At 42.8% G+C, this 17,129-nt stretch overlaps 1 pseudogene; it reads right to left on the bottom strand.

The window, feature by feature from the left end:
* Nucleotides 1-12,698: 12,698 nt before the first annotated feature.
* Nucleotides 12,699-14,347, bottom strand: LOC138986921 (zinc finger protein 280A-like; annotated as a pseudogene).
* Between the last annotated feature and the right edge of the window lie 2,782 nt (nt 14,348-17,129).

Genomic DNA, 17,129 nt, shown 5'->3' with positions numbered 1-17,129 from the left:
TCCATGATATTTCAGAGGTTAGGACTCCAAACTTTCCTATCAGGGGCCTGGGTATGATTCTCAACCAGGAAACTGTCATTTAAGCTGCATAGAACAGCTAAAAAAAACAACAACAACAAAAAAAAAACAACACTGTGACTCTGTGTGTGTGTGTGTGTGTGTGTGTGTGTGTTACTTGTGTGAGTTGCTCAGTCGTGTATGACTCATTGTGTCCCCATGGACTGTAGCCCACCAGGCTCCTTTGTCGATGGGATTCTCCAGGCAAGAATACTGGAGTGGGCTGCCATTTCTTTCTCCAAAAAGGCTGATGAAATTGTGTGAAATACTTAGCACGTAAAAATGGTTAAAATGGTAAAAATTTAAGTTAGATGTTTGGTTTTTTTACAACAATTAAAAAAAAAAATCTAACAACCAGGAAAATAATTTGAATGGACTTTTCACCAAATATGATATGCAAATGGCCAACAATCACAAAAAATACTGCTTAACATGATTGAAAGTGAAAGAAAGTGAAGTCACTCAGTCATGTCCGACTCTTTGCGACCCCATGGATGGTAGCCTATAACGCTCCTCCATCCATGGGATTTTCCAGGCAAGAATGCTGGAGTGGATTGTCATTTCCTTCTCCAGAGGATCTTCCCAACCCAGGAATCGAACCCAGGTCTCCTGCATTGCAGGCAGACATCTTACCTTCTGAGCCACCAAGGAAGCCCGTAACAAAATGTAAATCAGTCTCAGTGAGATACTACTTCACACCTATTAGGTTGCTGCTGCTGCTAAGTCGCTTCAGTCCTGTCTGACTCTGTGCGACCCCATAGACGGCAGCCCACCAGGCTCCCCTGTCCCTGGGATTCTCCAGGTAAGAACACTTGAGCGGGTTGTCATTTCCTTCTCCGATGCATGAAAGTGAAAAGTGAAAGTGAAGTCGCTCAGCCGTGTCTGACTCTTAGTGACCCCATGGACTGTAGCCCACCAGGCTACTCCATCCATGGGATTTTCCAGGCAAGAGTACTGGAGTGGGGTGCCATTGCCTTCTCCTACCATTAGGTTGGCTGTAATCAAAAAGAGGAATAATAACAAGTGCTGCAGAGGATGTGGAGAAAAGGAATCTTCATATATTGTTGATGTAATTGCTGTAAAATAGTACAATCACTTTGGAAAAGTGGTTTGTCAGTACCTCAAAAATTAATATAGAGTAGCCATATGATCCAGAAATTTCACTCTTTTGTATATATCCATAAAAAATGAAAATGTTGAGTCCATGCAAAAACAGTGTTCACAGCAACATTATTCACAATAGCCACAAAGAATACACCATCCAAATATTATCCATTAGTTGATGAATGGATAAATAAATGGTGGTATATGCTCACAATGGACTACAGGTAAGCCACATACCATATTGATATACCATATTCAGCCATAAAAAAAAAAAAAAAAAATGCTACAGCCAAGAAATGGATGAATCTTGAAAATACACAAACTAGGGGACTTTCCTGGAGATCCAGTGTTTAAGACTCTGCACAGGTTCCATCCCTGGGCTAGGAACTAAGATCCCACATGCCACATAGCTAGATAAATAAATATTTGAAAAGAAAACATGGCATCTGAATAAAGCCAGACACAAAGGTCACACATTGTATCTGGAAGAACTGTACATAGAAGAGAAGCAGGAAAGACAAGCATTCTATAATCCAAATGAAACATTTTTTTTTTTTTTTCAGGGAGGAGGAAATGAACTGCTCTAATAAAGGCTGCCAATAAATTAAATAAAATAACAACCTCAGGCTCTACTACAAAGCCACAATCATCAAGACAATATGGTACTGGCACAGAGACAGAAATATAGATCAATGGAAAAAAAAAAAAAAAGCCCAGAGGTAAACCCACACACCTATGGACACCTTATCTTTGACAAAGGAGGCAAGAATATACAATGGAGAAAAGACGATCTCTTTAACAAGTGGTGCTGGAAAACTTGTCAATCACTTGTAAAAGAATGAAAGCAGAACACTTTTTGGAGAAGGCAATGGCACCTGACTCCAGTACTCTTGCCTGGAAAATACCATGGACAGAGGAGCCTGGAAGGCTGCAGTTCATGGGGTCGCTAAGGGTCAGCCATGACTGAGTGATTTCACTTTCACTTTTCACTTTCATGCACTGGAGAAGAAAATGGCAACCAACTCCAGTGTTCTTGCCTGGAGAATCCCAGGGCCTGTGGAGCTTGGTGGGCTGTCGTCTATGGGGTCGCACAGAGTCGGACACGACTGAAGTGACTTAGCAGCAGTAGCAGAACACTTTTTAACACCATACACAAAAATAAACTCAAAATGGATTAAAGATCTAAACATAAGACCAGAAATGATAAAACTCCTAGAGGAGAACATAGGCAAAACACTCTCCGACATACATCATAGCAGGATCCTCTATGACCCACCTCCCAGAGTATTGGAAATAACAGCAAAAATAAACAAATGGGACCTAATTAAACGTAAAAGCTTCTGCACCACAAAGGAACTATTAGGAAGGTGAAAAGACAGGCTTCAGAATGGGAGAAAATAATAGCAAATGTAGCAACTGAAAAACAGCTAATCTCAAAAATATACAAGCAACTCCTGCAGCTCAATTCCAGAAAAATAAACAACCCAATCAAAAAATGGGCCAAAGAACTAAATATACATTTCTCCAAAGAAGACATACAGATGGCTAACAAACACATGAAAAAATGCTCAACAATCACTCATTATCAGACAAATGCAAATCAAAATCCACAATGAGGTACCATGTTATGCCAGTCAGAATGACTGCAATTCAAAAGTCTACAAGCAATACATGCTGGAGAGGGTGTGGAGAAAAGGGAACCCTCTTACACTATTGATGGGAATGCAAATTAATACAGCCACTATGGAGAACAGTGTGGAGATTCCTTAAAAAAAAAAAAAAAAAAAAAAAAACCTGGAAATAGAACTGCCATACAACCCAGTGATCCCACTGCTGGGCACACACACTGAGGAAACCAGAATTGAAAGAGACATGTGTATCCCAATGTTCATCAAAGCACTGTTTATAATAGCCAGGACATGGAAGCAACCTAGATGACCATCAGCAGATGAATGGATCAGAAAGCTATGGTATGTATAAACAATGGAGTATTACTCAGCCATTTAAAAGAATACATTTGAATCAGTTCTAATGAGGTGAATTAAACTGGAGCCTATTATAAAGACTGAAGTAAGCCAGAAAGAAAAACACCAATACAGTATACTAACACATATATATGGAATTTAGAATGATGGTAACAACAACACTGTATGCAAGACAGCAAAAGAGACACAGATGTATAGAGTAGTGTTTTTTGGACTCTGTGGGAGAGGGAGGGGAGAATTTTGGGAGAATGGCATTAAAACATGTATAATATCATATTTGAAATGAATCGCCAGTCCAGGTTGAATGCAGGATACAGGAGGCTTGGGGCTGCTGCACTGGGATGACCCAGAGGAATGGTATGGGGTGGGAGGTGGGAGGAGGGTTCAGGATGGGGAATACGTGTACACCCATGGTGGGTTCATGTTGATATGGCAAAACCAATAAATATATTGTAAATTTAAAATAATAATAATAATAAAAAAATTTTTAAAAAAAAAAAAAAAAAAAAATGACCACTGAGTTAAACATTTGGAATTCACTGGTGACCTTGACAAGAGTGGATTTAAAGGAAAATGAGAGAAATGGAGATAAAAAATTCTACAAACAACTCTGCAGAAGTCCATAATAAGAAAAAAACATAAAATAAAAAAAAAAAGAAGCAGGATGTGTCACAAAAGACAGATTTTTAACGAGAGGTGACATTATAGTCAGTCTGTTTGCTGATGGGAACCGTCCAGAGAAACAGAAAACTTAATCCAGGACAAAGAAGAGACTTGCTAGAATATCACTGAATAAACAAGAATTGAGTAGAAAATGGCAACCCACACCAGTACTCTTGCCTGGAAAATCCCATGGACGGAGGAGCCTGGTAGGCCACAGTCCTGGGGTTTTCGAAGAGTCAGACAGGGCTAAGAGACTTCACTTTCACTTTTCACTCTCAGGAATTGGAGAAGGAAATGCCAACCCACTCCAGTGTTCTTGCCTGGAGAATCCCAGGGCTGGGGGACCCTGGTGGGCTGCTGTCTATGGGATTGCACAGAGTCAGACATGACTGAAGTGACTTAGCAGCAGAAGCAGCAGCACACAAGAAGTGAACACAAGCCAAATAATTTGCTCACAGTAACAAGACTGAGATCATATGCAGAAAGGCTGTCATGGTGGATTAATGGGTATGGTCGCCAGCCTTCAAGATGACCCTGTGAATCACATCTCCTGATATTCCCACCCCTATGTAGTTCTCTCTCAAACTATCACAGGGTTGACCTGTGAGACTAAGCAAATACAGAAGTGAAGATGTGTAACGTCTGAAAAAAAGACTGCACTTTATCGTGGGTGCAAGTTCTTTCCTGAATCACTCATTCTGGGAAAAGACAGCAGCCTCCACACGAGCAGCCCCCCTTGAGGCCCACAGAAGGAGGAACTGAGGCCTCATGAGTACAGCCAAGTGAGAGAACTTACATTCAATAAGCCAAGTTTTCAGAGGTTGCCAAACCAGATAAAAGCTTGACTACCACCTCAGGAGGGACCCTGAGGCTAAACTACCCAACTGGATTCTAGACCAATAGATATCAAGTGTAAGTTTTTTCAAACTATTCAATTTTGAGATAATATGTACAACACAAACAGTTCGAGGTATAATATCATTCACATCATACTTACACACAGAAGAGTTCTCCTATAAATATGGTAAAACTTAAAAAACACAAAACAAACCAAAACACCTAAAAACAGGAGTTGCCTGGCAGTCCAGTGGTTTGATTAGGACTCAGCCCTCTCACTGCCAGGATCCTGTGTTCGATCCCTGGTTGGGGAACTAATATCCTATGAAGCCACATGTTGTGACCAAAACCAAACATGCTGTCAAGTTCAAAGCTGTACCAGCAATAGATAACTATGCAACAGAGCTGTAGGCACAAGTTGCTGGGCATAAAGCTACCTATCATCTTGTTTACTGGCATGAAATGAACTCAGATGCTCCCCCACCCCCATCCAGTGGAGTTCAATTACTTAATGAAATAAAGCTCTTACAGGTGCAAAAATGAGCAAGTAATCCCATGTAAACATGTTAAATCACAACACATTTTCTCTGAATGAACCACTTTATTCATTTGGCCACGCTGCTTGGCTTGTGGGGTCCCAGTTCCCTGACCAGAAATTAAATCCAGACCACTGCAGTGAAAGCCAAGAATCCTAATCTCCAGGCCACAAGGGAATTCCCATACCTTCATTACTTTGCTTTTGTAGCTAAAACCTTAGGATATGTGCATTGCCCCATTTTAGCCTCACCAAGTGGTAGGAGTCAGCTCTACACAGCTTAAAACCCATGGTGCTCTTACTTTTTTTTTCTTTCAAGAATGCAGGAGAAAGCAAGCCAGTAGCCTCCCTGCCTGCTTTTAATGTTTCAACTCAGAGAGCTTCAGAGTGACCTGAAACCATGATTGCCCTGAAGTCACCACCCGCAATCAGGGTCAGCTAATCCCCAGGAGAACTCTCTCTCCACAGCAACATGTCAGCCCATGAATGAAAGGAGAAAAACGGAAGGCAAGAAAGACACAACTTTGTTCCTTATTGTAAAAATGTCTGTCACCTTACCTCAGGGGCACATTGAAAACCTGAGTGCCCTTCCCAGGCAGGAGAAGGTCACATCCTGGGGTCGGGCAGAGGGAAAGGTCAGGGTGAGTCACCTCTTCCTGAAACATTCTATCCCCCAGGCCCTACCTGGTCCTACCCTACAGATGCTGACCAGGTGTCTCACACTCAACCAGAGCAAGTGATTGAACTCCTCTTCCCTGAGCTTCTTCCTCCCACCTCCCTTCTCTCAGTAACAAACAAACAAACAAACAAACAAACAAATACCTCATCTGCCACCTTTCCGAACCAAAGGCCTGAATCTCGGGGCCCCCCAGGGACAGGGGCAGCCCTGGGAGTCCGAGGAGAGGCAGAGCAAACAGGAAAACGACCAAAGCGCCAAAGGCAGTGGAGAGGCCACTAGATTGATTTTTTTTTTTTTTTTTTTTTTTGCTTGCCCCCGCCTGACTGTGTCTGGTTGCAGAACCGGGTTGGGCCCCTGTCATAAACCCCAACCCACGAAGATTTGTGTATGTGTGTGTGTTTAAATATATTAAGTTCCACAGGAGACCTGGGAGGGGCGGGGGGCTGGGGGCATGACAGGCCCTTTCCGAGAGCTGGCTCGTCCCACCCCTAGGACAGGAAGGCTGCTGGAGAGCTGCTCCCACCCAGACTAGAGAGGGAGAGGGGCTGAAAGGGGCCTGGGGCCTGTAGGCCCGGGGCTCAAACCTCCCTCCTGAGGGCCCGTGGGCCCTCAGAGGCCGTCCCGCCCGAGCAAGGCCCCCGCCAGATTGGGGATCTGAGAAACCCTTCCCTGGGCACTCCGGCACCGCTTTGGCGCACCAGGCCCCAGTCCTTACCGGCCCCGTGGGGCGATGCCAGAACTGCCGGCAGCTCACCTGCACCTAAACAGTCCCTGGGTTAAGTCTGAGGAGGCAGGCCCGAGGGAACAACGCCTCCTCAGGCCTGGGACGCCGCTTCAACTGCCGGCGTGTCCACTGCCAAGGATGATTGGTTGCCAGGTGTTGACGCCTGCAATCGGATTGGCCGCTAGGCGAGTTCCGCGCATGCGCGCGCGCGCGGCCCCCTGGAGGCAACTGCTGGGGCGTAGTCAGGCTGAACCTGAATCTGAAGTGTCTTGGGTCTGTCAAGATTGCGCAGCTCACCAAAGGGGAAAAAAAAAAATAGATTGCACAGTCGCCAGGGCACAGGGCTGAGAACGACCTCCCTCCGAGTCTACCAGGGGACTTCAATGATGGTGTCTAGCACTCACAGCCCTCAGGGGTGACCTGCCCCTTGCTTAAGAAACTTGACCGTACACCTGGATCTTGAAGCCCCTTCTCTTGGAATTCCATTTTGCTCAATGCAGGGCAGCCTGCCCCCGATTTTGCACAGCTAGAGTGAGCTGAGCCGAGAAGACAACGGCAACCCACTCCAGTACTCTTGCCTGGAAAATCCCATGGACGGAGGAGCCTGGTAGGCTGCAGCGCATGCGGTCGCTAAGAGTCGGGCACGACTGAGCGATTTCACTTTCACTTTTCACTTTCATGCATTGGAGAAGGGAAGGGCAACCCACTCCAGTATTCCTGCCTGGAGAATCCCAGGGACAGAGGAGCCTAGTGGGCTGCTGTCTGTCTATGGTCGCACAGAGTCAGACGGGACTGAAGCGACTTAGCAGCAGCCTAGTGAGCTGAGAATGAGCTTTACTTCTTTTTCTTTTTTTTTTTTTTTTTTTTTTTAGAGCCTACACTTTTTAATGGCTGAGGAAAACCGAAAAGCATATTATTTTCTGACGTGAAAATTGTGTGAAGTTCAATTTTTGGTGTCCTTAAAGTTGAAACAGGGACTTGCCAGTTCCTTTGGTTATTGTCTATGACTGAAAACTTGATCAATCGTCAAAGATCATATTCACAAAGCCTAAAATAGTTCTTTTTGGGCCCTTTACAGAGTCTTTTTAAAATGCTCTGTTCTGCTGGAAGTCTCCTAGTAGTCATATGGGGGAATAAAGTCTTGGTTTTGTTACAATATTTTCTTCTCTATTATATTCATTTTTCATTCTTTATTAATTGCATTCCTTCTTATCGCTATAAGTTTGTTCTGTTGCGCATCTTTACAACTTTTTGAGATAGTTATTTGTAACTCTCATTTCTCTTATATGTAATACTATAAGTTTACTTTAATTTGTTGTTGTTGTTGTTCAGTCCGTCAATCATGTAGGACTCTTTGCAACCCCATGCACTGCACGCAGCACACCAGGCTTCGCTGTCCTTCACTATCTCCTGGAGTTTGCTCAGACTCATGTCCATTTAGTTGGTGATACTATCCAACCATCTCATCCTTTGCTGCCCACTTCTTCCTGCCCTCAGTCTTTCCCAGCATCAAGGTCTTTTCCAATGAGTTGGCTTTTCACATCAGGTGGCCAAACTATTGGATCTTCAGCTTCAGCATCAGTCCTTCCAGTGAATATTCAGAGTTGATTTCCTTTACGATTGACTGCTGAATCTTGCTGTCCAAGGGACTCTCAAGAGTCTTCTCAACACCACAGATCAAGAGCATCAATTCTTTTCTTTGCTCAGCCTTCTTTATGATCCAACTGTCACATCCATACATGACTGCTGGAAAAACCATAGCTGTGACCAGATGGACTTTGTCAGCAAAGTAATGTCTCTGTGTTTTAATATGCTGTCCAGGTTTGTCATAGCTTTTTTTCTTCCAAGGGGCAAATATCTTTTAATTCCGTGGCTGCAGTCACCACCCACAATCATTTTGGACCCCAGGAAAATAAAGTCTGTCACTGTTTCCATCGTTTCTCCATACAACTTTAACTGTGTCTCACAATTTTTGCTGCATAGTTTGTTCATTATCATTCACTTCAAGTATATCCTAATATTCTCTTCTTAAGACAAAGATTATATATTGTATGGGCTTCCCTGGTACCTCAACTGGTAAAGAACTTTCCAGCCAATGCAGGAGACACAAGAGGCCTGGGTTCGATCCTGGGTCAGGAAGATTCCCCTGGAAAAAAATAATGCAATCTGCTCCAGTAGTCTTGCCTGAAAATTCCATGGAGATATATATTATGGATTAATGTAGTTAGTGATATTTTCCAAATGAATGGCATTTTAAAAGATGTTTCTTTGTCAATTTCTCATGATTGCATATGGTCAGATCACACAATATAAATATTATTGATCCTTTGTATTTGAAGATTTCAATTCAGTTAAGTGTACCATACTTTAGATTTCCATTCCAGTGAAGTCAAAATGAAGAGGGTGTGATGTAGACAAAATACTTGCAATGTCTAAAATATATATCTGTGAAATGACCTCCATTAAGCCTCACAATTATTCCAGCATCTTTCAGTAGGGTACCTTTAACTAAGTTCCAGGTTTTATGCAAATTTTACCAGTTTTTCCAAAAATGTTCTTTTCCAGTTTCATATTCCCATACAGGATACTGAACTGCATGAGGATATATAGCCAAAAGCTACAGATACCTCCCTTAGTTTACTCTGGTCTATAGCAGTTTCCTAAACTTTCCTTGCTTTACATGACTTTTGACAATTTTCAGGAGTCCTTCAGGGACAGGCATTTTGCACAATGACTCTCAATATGGGTTTGATATGTTTCTCCTGGTTGCACTGGGGTTTATATATTTTTAGAACTATACCTCCAAGGCAAAATATCTTTCTTATCACTTCCCATCAAGGATTCATACTATCAATATGACTTACCACTAGTTCCTCTGCTATAAAGTTATCTCCTTCCCTCTGACATATTCTGTTCTTTAGAAACAAGTCACTAAACCCAGCCTACACTTGGGGAGGGGCATGGACTCTCATCTTGAGGAAAATATCTAAGAAGAGAAACACAAGTTACTGAGTATACAAATTAATTGAAACTCATTTATAAGGAAGATCTGGTTCTTCTAGCCATATCTTTTCATTTTAAATTAATTTAATTAAATTAAAGTAAAGATTTAAGAGGTTTCCCAGGTGGTGCTAGTGGTAAAGAACTTGCCTCCCAATGCAGGAGATGTAAAAGACACCCAGGTTCAGGAAGATCCCCTGGAAAGGGAAATGGCGACCCCTGCCCATATTATTGCCTGGGTAATCCCATGGAGAGAGGAGCCTGGCAGGCTACACTGATGAGGTCACAAAGAGTCAGACAGGACTGAAGCTGCTGAACACACACAAAGATTTAATACCTCAGTCACACTAGCTACATTTTAACATCTCCAAAGTGGCATATTAGACAAGGACATAGAAAACATATTCATTGAGAATTCCCTAGTGATCTGGTTGTTAGGGCTTTGTGCTTCCACTGCAGGGGGCAGAGATTCCATCCCTGGTTGAAGATCTAAATCCCTTAATCCTCACAGCAAAGCCAAAAAAAAAAAAAAAAAAAAAATCCTACCAGATGAACACTCCATCTGAAAATTCAGATAAAGGATATAAACAGGTAACCTCAGAGAAGAGAAACATATGCATTTATATATGTGAAAAGCTGGTTGTCCTTATTAGGGCATACATGTAACAATTATTTAAAAGTTTTCTATTGCTGCAGAAACTTCTGGGAATAGCACTGACTTAGATCATTGTTTTGCCAACCTTTCTTCTTTTCAAATGTAATGCACATTAACACATGAAACTGCTTTATCTCCATCTCAAAATTTTTCTGTTTTCAATATCATTCAGCTTAAATATTTTATTTTTCCCATAACAATTTCTCTCAGGACCAGTAAGTTATTCAGGTTCAGAAGCAGGAGTAGGAGGAGCCTAAACCACAATATTAAAGAAGCTTGTGAGTTACAGATGGAGAAGGTAATGGCACCCCACTCCAGTACTCTTGCCTGGAAAACCCCATGGACAGAGGAGCCTGGTAGGCTGCAGTCCATGGGATCCCTAAGAATCTGACATGACTGAGCGACTTCACTTTCACTTTTCTCTTTCATGCATTGGAGAAGGAAATGGCAACCCACTCCAGTGTTCCCAGGGATGGGGGAACCTGGTGGGCTGTGCGACCTATGGGGTTGCACAGAGTCAAACACGACTGAAGTGACTTAGAAGCAGTAGTGAATTACAGAGGTGCCACTTTTGCACTTTGGGTTCCTGGCAATCCTTAATCTATCCTCAGCCTGGGTGAAGTTATATTGCTTCATTTTCGAACTTTGGGAGTTATTTCCTCCGTATTTATCTTTCTAGGTTTTTGTTTGGCCATGCCACGGAACCTGTGGGATCTTAGTTCCATAACCAGGGTGTTGAACCCTGGCCATTGGCAGTGAAAGCATCAAGTCCTAACCACTGAACCACCAGGGAATTCTCATATCTTTTTCTTTCTTTCTTTCAAATATTTATTCATTTACTTGGCTGTGCTTGGTTTTAGTTCCAGCACAAGGACTCTTCAGTCTTCACTGTAGCATGTGGGAGGCAGGATTTTTAACTCTCACATGCAGTATTTTTAGTAGCAGTATGTGGGATCTAATGCCCTGACCAGGGAATGAATTTGGACTCGCTAATTGGGGAGCACTGAGTCTTACTACTGGACTACAGAGATGTCCTTCCCATGGTCAAACCCAGGTCTCCCACATTACAAGTGAATTCCTTACTGTCTGAGCCACTGTGGCTTTGACTATAACAACTTTGGTCAGCAGAGTGATGCCTTTGCTTTTTTTTTTTAATGCTATCTATGTTTGTCATAGCTTTTCTTCCAAGGAGCTAGCTACTTTTAATTTTGTGGTTACATTCACCATCCACAGTGATTTTGGAGTTCAAGAAAATAAGATCTGCTGTTATTTTCACTTTTTCTCCATTTGTTTGCCATGAAGTGATGGGACCAGATGTCACAATGTTCATTTTTTGAATATTGAGTTTTAAGCCTGCCTTTTCACTCTCCTCTTTCCCTGTCATCAAGAGGATCTTCATTTTCTGTTATTAGTGTGGCAGCATCTGCATGTCTGAGATTGTCGCTATTTCTCCCAGAAATCTTGATTCCAGATTGTGCTTCATCCAGCCCAGCATTTTTAATGATGTACTCTGCATATAAGTTAAATAAGTAGGGCAACAGTACACAATCTTGACATACTCCTTTCCCTATTCAGAACCAGTCTCTTGTTCCATGTCCAGTTCTAACTGTTGCTTCTTGACCTGCATACAGATTTCTCAGAAGGCATGTCAGATGGTCTGGTATTCCCATCTCTTTAAGAATTTTCCAGAGTTTGTTGTGGTCCACACAGTCAAAGGTCTCATCACTTCATGGCAAATAGACGAGGAAACAAAGAATCAGTGACAGACTTTATTTTCTTGAGCTCCAAAATCACTGCAGATGGTGACTGCAGCCACGAATTTAAAAGATGCTTGCTGCTTGGGAAAAAGCTGTGACAAACCTAGATGGCATATTAAAAAAAGCAGAGACATTACTTTGCCAACAAAGGTCAGTGGAGTCAAGGCTATGGTTCTTCCAGTAGTCATGTATGGATGTGAGAGTTGGACCATAAAGAAGCCTGAGCACCAAAGACTGGACACTTTTGAACTGTGATGTTGGACAAGACTCTTGAGAGTCCCTTGGACTGCAAGGAGATCCAACCAGTCAATCCTAAGGGAAATCAACCCTGAATATTCAGTGGAAGAACTGATGCTGAAAGTCCAATACTTTGGCCTCCTGATGGGAAGAGTCAACTCATTGGGAAAAAAAAAAAAAAAAAAAAAAACCTGATACTGGGAACTATTGAAGGCAGGAGCAGAAGGTGTGACAGAGGACACGATGGTTGGATGGCATCAGCAACCCAACGGAACGAGTTTGAGCAAGCTTGGGAAATGGTGATGGACAGGGAAGCCTGGCATACTGAAGTTCATAGGGTCGGTCAGGGAGTCAGACACGACTGAGAAACTGAACAACAAAAAAAGCCAGGCAGGGTCTCTATGTACAGCTGGCTGAACCTCAATAGGGCTTTTTGAATTTCTGGAGGTGGGTAGAACTTAATTTTTAGCCAGATCCCTTGCTGCAACACGTCTGGAATATTTTGTGTTTGTAGTCAATCTTCTTTGTAGTTTTTCTGGGTGACACTTGGGAGTCAGTGTTCCTCACAATGATGGATGCTGTCTCTCTCAGTCCCAGCTGAACTGAAGTTTGGATCATGACCTCTGTTTCAGGAGGCAACCCTCACAATTGCTCTGGCTTTTTGAAAGACTGATGATTCTTTGTTTGGTGCTCTGTCTTTTCCTTCATTTTCAAACACTGTAGCCAGCACTTGGAATATGGAAAGACCCTCTTATTTCAGTGCCTCCAAGTGTGATTTATGAAGGATGTCACCAGTTTGAAAATTTCGAAGCAAAACAGACAAAGCAAATTGTTCATGTTTCCATGCCACATTCTAAAACGTACCTCTACATTGGCCAAGGCTGACAGTCTGTAATTGCAAACACGGCACACATAGGGCATTTTGCCAGGTTTGTGACTGTCCTTCATGTGCTATAAGAGAACCTGATCTGTTTTGAAGGACAATTCACAGATATAACAGACCGTGGAGGGCTCCCGGGAAGCATGGACACTTTCAATGTGACACTGCAACTGGAACAGGGTGGGAAACTGGTGGTGGCAGTGCTGGCAGGTAGTGTGGATTTCCCAGCTGTCACCCTTCTGCCTCTCCAGGTCCAGATGGTTCCTCACATGGGTCATAAACTTGACATTTTTTAGAACTCTCAAGCAACTGAGGCATTTAAAGACTGTGTGAGTCTTCTGTTCTAACTGCCCATCTCTTGTATGCTGTCCATAGTAAAAGTCATCAAGTAACATGATCAGATTTCCTTTCATGGGATCAACAGTCTTGCTCTGACTTGCAAGAGTCAAAAAGTCCGTTTTCTCCAGCCCCTCCAACTACATGTTCTGTCTGGATCCATAAGACTGAAGCATGCCTGGTCATTTGCGTGAGTCTGTGAAAATGATGCCCCGCGGTGAACATGGCTCGGTGAGGTCAGGAGACCTTCCAAGGTCATAATCGTGTCCTTTGTAGGAGAGATACCTACAGGGGCCATGGGGGAGGCAGGTCCCCCTGGGATTCCATTGCCGAGTTTGGGTCTTTTGGGATTCCCACTGTTACATTTTACGTCTGAAGTGGGACATTGCTTTGAATTAAGAGGACTTTCATCCTTGCCTGCTATTGAGAGACTAGCTCCAGATAGACAATGAGGCCTCGGAGAGAGCAATTCTGAATTGTGAAGCACAGCTTCCAGAGAGCTCGTTTTATAATCAGGTTTAGATGAAGGCTCGAAAATAACAGGACTGTTTTTTCCTCCCCATTCAGACTGAGAAGCTAATGATACAGCCACTGGTTCTGATGCTGGGGTCCTGAGATTTGCAGGTTGCATTGTGCAGGAGGGATCTGGACTCACGTGGCCCTTCTTTCTTCTTGAAGATGCATCCCTGGTCACTCTGTTCAAAATGTTAGAAATGACTGGCTTTGAACTTGAAATCACTCTGACAAAGAGAGTTTCAGCATCCTCATTGACATGCTGCACTCCAACAAAGATGACCTCAGCATCATCATTATCCTCATCTCTGGGTTTGGACCCTGCGGTCTTTGTCTCGGGTTGTGGTCGTGCTTGTGCTTCCTCACACAGGAAGAGATGGGCCATTTTACAATCACTTTTGGCTTCAAGTGGCCCCTTCCAGTGTATTTTCCACCTAAAGGCAACCACAGAACAAGGTCATCCCCTCTGATCTCAGGGGTCACTTTCTGTGGTTTCAGTTAACCCTCAGTTGTTCACTGAAAATATTAAATGGAAAACTCCAGAAATACATAACTCATAAGTTTTAAATTGCATGTCATTCTGAGGAGTAGGATTGGAATCTCACACCATCCTGCTTCCTCCTGCCCAGAAATGTGAATCGAACTTAGTCCTGCACATCTCACCCATTTGTCACTGGGTTACCACAATGACTGTTGAGATGTCACAGAGCTTGTGACCAAGTCACCCTTATTTTACTCAATAATGGCCCCAAACCGTAAGTGGAGTGATGTTGGTTATTTAGATATGCCAGAGAGAATCCTTTAAATGCTACCTTTAAGTGAAAAGATCAAAGTTCTCAATTTGATATAAAAAGAAAAAAAATGTATGTTGAGGTTGCTAATATCTGTGGTGAATGTGAAGCAGAGAAAAGAAATCTGGGTTAGTTTTGCTGTCAAACTGCAAACTGCAAAAGGTATGGCCACAGAGCATAGTGCATAGTTAGGGTGAAAAAAAAATCACTAAATTAGTTCAGTAATATATTTTACATAGAGACTACATTCACAAAACTGTTATAAAAATATGTTGTTATAATTGTTCTATGTTATTATTACACCTTCCCTGGTGGCTCAGATGGTAAAGTGTCTGCTACTATTCAGGAGACCTGGGTTCCATCCCTGGAGAAGGAAATGGCAACCCAATCCAGAATTCTTGCCTGGGAAATCCCATCACAGAGGAGCATAGTAAGCTGCAGTCCATCAGGTCGCAAAGAGTTGGACACGACTGAGCAACTTCACTTTCACTTTCCTGTTATTATTAGGAAGTTGCCAATCTCTTACTGTTCTTTTATAAAATAAACTGCATCACAGGTATGTTTGTATAGAAAAACCATTGTGTATATAGGGTTTGATACTATGTGTGGTTACAGATGTCCACTGGGGGTCTTGGAACTTATTCTCTGCAGATAAGTGGTGATGATTATATTTCTTCCAAAAGACAGAATTAGTACCTGATTTAATCATCAGCTGAAACATTGAGATAACTATTAACACCCTTAGACATAAGGAAACATCTCAAACTCAGTTAAGTGACATGATCATTTTAAACTTCCTTCTCCAGACCCTACTTTTGCCTTGTCTCCCCATAGTGGCCCCAGTGCTCCTGTTAAACTCTACAGGAGAGCTGGTAGGCACCACTTTGCTTATAGATCTCTAATCTCACTCAGAAATGCTGACCAACATAAAATGTCCAAAAGAGCCCCCAGCTGTCCCTTGGGGGTGCCCCTCACTCCCTCCACTCTCTGAGTCCAGAAGGCACCAGACTCTATACATGGATCAAAAATGTAAAAAAAAAATTCCAGAAAGTTCTCATAGCAAAACTTGAACCTGCCTCATGCTGGCAACTATATATACATATACATACACACACATACATACATACATACAAAATACATACATATGCATATATACACATATATGTATATGCATATACATATATGTGTATATATATAGCATGTACATTGTACTTGAAACTATTTACACAGCATTGGCATTGTATTAGGTATTACAAGGAATGTGGAGATGATTTAAAGCATGTGGGAGCATCCCCTTAAGTTACGTGCAAAGACTATACCATTTTATATAAGGAACTTGAGCATCCATGGATTCTGGTATCTGTGGGTGCAGGGTTCCCAGACCCAATCTCCCAAGGGTACCGAGGAGAGAGGACAGGGCCTTCTCAGGACTTCTGCTACTCCCCCTGCCTTGGACACTGTCTCAAGTACTGTCACCCAACTCCTGACCTGCTTCAGTCCACAGTTTCTCTGCCAGGCTTCCCTGACCCTGATGTCAGAAATCACAGCCTCCCCCAACTCACATGCCATATTCAACTCCAGAGCTATTGGGTTGCTGTATTGTTGTTTCTAGAACAAGTTCTGGTGTCAGTGCTACATGTCTGCTGCATAAATAAACAGTAGCTGTTATGAATACAATCTTTTATCTGTACCACAGGCTTGACCCACCAATTCCTGGCTCCCCAGGTTCTTACACTTGATCTTAGCAAAGAAGCTGACAAGCAATTTCTCCAAGCATTTAATGAATTCCAAATCTTAATGAATTAAAAGTATCATGCAAGGGAGAAAGTCAGCCAGTATGTAGTTGGATGCTGACAGGGGCAGTAGTGGTCATTGAAATAAAAGGTTTGTAACACAATTTCTCTCCATATAATACATTTGTTGATAGCTTCCATGCTGTTAACACGTTTCATTGACATTAAGGGACATTCTACAGTTTACATTTGACCATTTCTGATACCAGATCACATTTCATCAGCAGCATATTATAGTTTGTTTGGTTGTGTATAAATGATAGCCCTAGCGGTAAAGGTCTCTCCTGACAATGCAGAAGATGTAAGAGATGCAGGTTCCATCTCTGGGTCAGGACGACCCCCTGGAGGAGGGCATGGCAACCCACTGCAGTATTCCTGCCTGAAGAATCCTATGGACAGAGGAGCCGGGTGGACTACAGTCCATACCGTTGCTGCTGCTGCTGCTGCTACTAAGTGGCTTCAGTCGTGTCCGACTCTGTGCGACCCCAGAGATGGCAGCCCACCAGGCTCCACTGTCCCTGGGATTCTCCAGGCAAGAACACGAGTGGGTTACCATTTCCTTCTCCAATGCATGAAAGTGAAA

The sequence above is a fragment of the Bos mutus genome, unplaced genomic scaffold (genome assembly GCF_027580195.1).
Source record: "Bos mutus isolate GX-2022 unplaced genomic scaffold, NWIPB_WYAK_1.1 CTG260, whole genome shotgun sequence".
NCBI classification, from domain to species: domain Eukaryota; kingdom Metazoa; phylum Chordata; class Mammalia; order Artiodactyla; family Bovidae; genus Bos; species Bos mutus.
This window is presented reverse-complemented; position numbering and strand designations above follow the sequence as displayed.